The sequence below is a fragment of the Cryptomeria japonica genome, chromosome 1 (genome assembly GCF_030272615.1).
Source record: "Cryptomeria japonica chromosome 1, Sugi_1.0, whole genome shotgun sequence".
NCBI lineage: Eukaryota > Viridiplantae > Streptophyta > Pinopsida > Cupressales > Cupressaceae > Cryptomeria > Cryptomeria japonica.
Window position 1 is genome coordinate 269,664,812 of NC_081405.1, and position 6,000 is coordinate 269,670,811.

Below are 6,000 nucleotides of genomic sequence, written 5' to 3' on the forward strand. Positions count from 1 at the left end.
CATCATTGTCTAACTCAGTAATAGTTGCCCATTGAATAACTTATCCCCTTATTCATCATATTCTTTCTGTGTCTTTTACCGACATCTTTATACTCATCAAATCATACTTCTTAAGATATGGCAACATCACACTGAATTAGAAAATCAATTTTTTGACATCAATGACAAAATAATAATATCAAGATAATAAAACATCTTTAATTAGTTATATCCATAATCATCAACAACCTTCTCAATATCCTTATTGAAATGCCAACAATCTCTCATTGTAATTGGAATGCCAACCTTCTTTTTGTCTGTTATAATGACAATAGGTGCCAAGTTCCTCTGAGCTTTTCTTGAGTTTTTCTTTATGTTGATTTGGAGTTTCTAGTTCTCTTTCTAAGACTTCCTTTTGTCTCATCAGTTCATTTGAGTCATTCTGAGTATGCATCAGATCTGTCTTCAACATGCTGTTTTCATAGCTAAGTCTTGTGTTCTCATTTGCTGCATCACTTAGTCTTCTGGTCAATTCTTCTTCATTCTTCTTCATTCTTCTTCCTATCCTCAATCTCTTTGCAAAGTCTCATAGTTGTATCCTGCATCTCATTCTTTGTTGTCATGATCTCTTGTTTCAACTTGCTTATCATATCATTAAGTGATTCCTTTTCATCATTCTTATTTTGCAATTTTTCACAAATTTCTCTTCTCTTATTTCTTGCAACAGTAAAATTTTCTTGAAGTGCCTGAATAATATTCTGAGTTGCCCTTAAAACATCTTCTAGTTTGATATTTTTCAATTTCTCTACATCATAGTCTGTAAGAGCTCCTTCAAGTTGCTTCATTAGGTTTTCCATCTTTATCGGTGTCAAGATCTTCCTCAAGCTATTAGACTTCTGAAAATAGAGGACCAAGCTTCGATACCAATTGTTAGGAATCCCACAGATGCTGAGAGGGGGGGGTGAATCAGTATCTGATTGGTGAATGGAATTTCTTAACTTAAAACATGTATAACATAATATAATAGTGTACCGATATGCAAGAAATAATGCAATAAATAGAATCAAGAACATCCACATGAAAAGCATACCATAACACAAGATTTTAACGAGGAAACCTGGTGTGGGAAAAGCCTCGGTGGGATTTGTGACCCACAATATTCACTCACTGGCCAATAACAGAATATTACTTACAATAGGGGCCTGGACATGCAGGAAGGCCAACTACCTAGAGCTCACTACTCAATGGGAAGTCTCACTGACTTACAATGAGGATTAAACAAATCCAATAACTTGTACTACTTTACAATAGCATCTTCAATGCCAGATTCAGTACTGATTCCTGCTCTGTTCTTTACATATACCCCTTAACCTATATTTTGCACAATAGGTATGCCTAATATTTTCCTTATACTTATTTTTTCTTACACTGATGTCTACAATGATCTCTTTTATATATAAGAGTCATTTTACAATTTTTCAAGTCAGCTTACAAAGTTTTTCAATAATAAACAAAATATAATAAAACAAAATCCTATTGGCCTCTGTGTCGGTATGCTTCCTTTCTTCTGTGTCAGTGTAGAGTGTGATCTACTGATGCTGATATAATGTCTTTACCGATGCCATAGGATTGCAAGGTTGCCATCAATGACAAAACCTTCAATCACATACAATGTCTCATTGGAGTGTGCATATGCCAACATGGTGGACCCAGATTAGGTCTGGTGCCTATCTAGGTTATGGACCGGTATCATATTAATATGTTCTCTACACATTATCGGGATGATTTATATATTGGTTATTGTTGTTTTGGTCTTAAGATGACATGCCATATCATTGGAAAATGAATATATGTAATTATCTTATTGTAATATCTTTTAGGTGGCCAACCTAATTGGTTTAGGCCTTAGGGTTGGTATAAAATTATGTAAGATCTCATTGTAGATATGTGTCATGGTCTTGGAATGCAATATCATATGTGAAGGAGATTTGGTTGATCATAGGTGATCAAATTGGGATTAAGGATAGGTCAAAGGCCTCTAGTATATAGCTTAATCAGGATTGTAATCAGGCATGGTAGGTGCTATCCCTGGCAATTCATTATTCTGGATTGTTGTCAATTTATCTTGAGGTGGTTATAACCTCTCTATAGTTAGTGAGACTCTTTTGTAATGAGTAGTACACTCTAGGCAGTGTGCCTTCCTGCATGTGTGGGCCCCTCATTGTATCACATACTTTCTATAGAAGTATCATCTAACTATGGGTAGGCTTCCCACCATGGTTTTTCCCTTTTTCGGGTTTTCTATGTACAAATCATGGTGTTATGGTTGCATTGTGTTGATTATCTATTTCATTATTAAGTTTTATTGCTTACTGGTATCTGTTTCTGTTATTTCGGTACTCAATGTTTATGTGATCTGGTTAAAGTTTATTAAGTGGATTAATTGATATAATCTGTCAGCAAATGATTCACCCCCACCCTCTTAGTTGTTCACCGGTTATCCTAACAGTTAGATTATTTATTGTATATGCTGCTCATAAGAAATTCAAGGTATATCAGATGGATGTAAAGTCAACCTTTTTGAATGGTGAATTGAAAGAGGAAGTCTACATTGAGAAACTAGATGGATTTTCATTGATTGATGAAGAAGACATGGTATGTAGATTGAGGAAAGCATTGTATGGATTTAAACAAGCCCCTAGATCCTATAATGCTAGAATGGATAGGTATTTGATGAAATTGGGATTCTGTAAAGGTATCGCTTATAGTAATTTGTACTTCAAGATTGATAATGATAATATTTTGATTATTTAAGTTTTTGTTGATGATGCTATTTTTGGAGGAGATGATGATTTGAGTAAGAAATTTGTTGATGATATGCAAAAAGAATTTGAGATGTCTATGATAGGTGAGATGAAATCCTTTCTGGGATTTCAAATTACACATATTGACAAAGGCATTTTCATATCTCAATCTAAGAATGTGAAGGAATTTCTGATTAAGTTTGGGTTAGATGATTCCAAAACTGTTGGAAATCCTATGGTGACTTGATGCAGAAGCATCCCCGATTCATGGCAATCTTGCATCAACCAAAGATATTTCCTTCTTGTTTTTCTTTCTGTTTGTAGTTTCAACATTCTTTTTATGTGTCCCAGATTTGGCTTACCAGAACTTGTGGAGTTGGATTTTTCTTGAAGACTTGATCATCTTCCTTACTCCCAAACCTTGGAGCATTTGGATCATTTTCTAGCAAGTTATCGCTACCGATTTCGGAGATAGTTTTCTGTTACCGGTTGCCCAGACCTATTTGTATTGGTGATCTACCGGATCCTTTCCATAGCTTGCGGAGTCCTGAGTGTTGATTCTAATGTTCCTTGGCATGTGGATGACCTTTCTCCTTGATCTACACTTTGTCCTTTGGATTTTCCAAAGGAATTTCTTTGGCAGAGGCCAACCTTGTTGGTTTTGCATGTTAGGTCTTGTTCTTCGGGTTTTGATCCTTTGTTTTGGGCCAACCGGATCCCCTTGGATCATATAAATCATTGTAATAGAGAATTAGAATGAAATCAAAGAAGTTAGACATAACATAGAAGATAGATCCTAAGGTTTGAGGTCTCGATTGTGACTTGTTTTGTATTTTGAGCATGTTTTAGCAGGCCTGTGAGATGGTTATTGTAATCCAGTTGTTACTGGTTGGTTGTAATTAGTTTTTGTGATATAATTCAATCTATTTTGCATTGCCTCCATCATGTCCTTTTGTTTCCATTGTGTTTACTCTTGTTGACCGGTATGGACTAATCTCTTTGAGGTCCCTCCTACCTAGTGACTACATCATGACTGGATGTAAGAAGACAAAAGATGATGAATCTTCAAAGGCTAACCAAACCTTGTATAGATCTATGATTGGTGGACTACTATATTTGACTCAAACTAGACTTGACATTATGAATTTTGTATATTTTGTTGCAAGATTTCAGGAAGATCCTAAAGAAAGCCATGTTACTGTTGTGAAGAGGATATTCAGATATTTGAAGGGAATAGTTGATTATGGTATGTGGTATCTGAAGGAAGATGATTTCACTTTAAACACTTATACTGATGTTGATTAGGCAGGTGATGTTGATGAACAAAAGAGCACTATTGATGGAGCATTATTTTTTGGAAAGAAGTTGGTTGCTTTTACAAGTAAGAAACAAGATGTTATTTATTTATCTATTACGAAAGCTTAATACATTGCTACTGCTAGCAACTACACTCAGGTTGTTTGGATGAAGCAGATGTTGAAGGATATTAGAGTTGTTTATAACAAGCCTACGGTTATATATTGTGATAATTCTAGTGCTATCAATATTTCTAAGAATCTAGTGTTGCATTCTAAGAAAAAACATATATCAATCAAGTTTCATTATCTGAGAGAGAAAGTTAGTGATAAGGAAGTCAAATTGGAGTATGTATCTACAAAGGAACAAATTGCAGATATCTTCACTAATCCTTTGCCTGTAGAAATAGTTGTATATCTAAGAGAGAAGTTAGGGCCTCCTATTGGGAACTACATGCATTGAGTGGCATCAATTTGGTGGACTTCATAGTCTTATCCTATTATCTAGATTGATGAGTGGATGTTGTTGCTCTAGGGGAGTAGTCAGTATTTTGTTTAGATTTGTGAGTTTATCCTAAGGGGGATAGATTGTCCTTCTTATAGGAAGAGATGCATGATTTGTATATGTCTTTGGAATTGTTGTCAAATGGGGAGAAGAGCATGTGAAAAACCTTGAAGTATTTTGAGTTGTTTGTCAAAGGTGGAGCTGATCCTTATGATCTTAAGGGGAGATTGTTGGTTGATGATTTCTTTCTTTGCATTGATTTTTTTTTTGCACAATTTCAAGATTATTTTTAAAGATTAGGTTTTTGACAATTAACCTCTTAATTTTGTGAATTTGATTTGCAAATTGAACAAGGCAATGAAGAAATTAAATTTGACAAACAAGGCAATTTTCAGATCTAAGACAATAACAAGCATTTTTTGCAAAACACAAGTTCAATTTCAATTTTAAAAACTAGGGTTTTGAATGAATTAACCACTAAATTTGCAGAAAAATTAAACTTGTAAACGAAAAAATAGGCAATGATTTTCAAAATAAAGCATATAAGACGTCGGGTTCACCAAAATGTAATGTTGGAAAAGGGGTGAATGATGGAGATCTATAGGAAAGCTTTTCTTCCCTCTGAGGAGAGATGAAATTTTCACTTCGGACTTCCCTTCAAACATTTTTTCATACATTAAATTAGAAGAGGGGGGAAAATACACTAGATTCAACCTCTAGAGAAAGAGGTTGAATTTTGAGTGATGGTAAGTGAATCCCTTCTTCTAAGAATGAGATTTGAATTGATTGAATTGTGTACTTATGACCAAGTGAAAAAGTGAAAAAGATATGATTATAACTCAAGATAGAAGCATAGGATGAAGTTGTGCACCTAGATCTAACAATAATATGTCGAGACGAAGCCGCCCTGTGAATTTGGGAAAAAGTTACTTGGATTGTGGCAGGAGTGTACATGGTCATTTGAAAAATTTGTGAAATGAAAAGGGTTTTCCCATCTTTGTAAATGGAGTCCAAATTTGAAAGTACAACTACACACCTACAACCTACATAGAGAAAAGAGAGGGAAAGGTGTTGGTTTGGGGGTTTGCCTTCTGGTCAAACCCTAGTTTTGGAATTGACCAAATGATGAAAGAAAGTACTTGCAAGTAAATGTAAATGAAAGATTAAACTATAGAGCACCTCAAGGGAGGTTGTGATATAGATGTTGATAGATTTTCTTGTGTGGAATTGAATGTTGGAATGAATCTCCTCTTCAATGGTTGAATCCTTCACTTAAATGCAACACCTAGCCTTGAAGGGAGACTTGAGAATGCTCAATGGTGGAAAGGAATGCTTGAATGCTTGAATGCTCTTGAATGTTTGATCTCATGTAAAATTTCCATTCATCCAACTTATTTAACTTATGCAAATAAGAGGG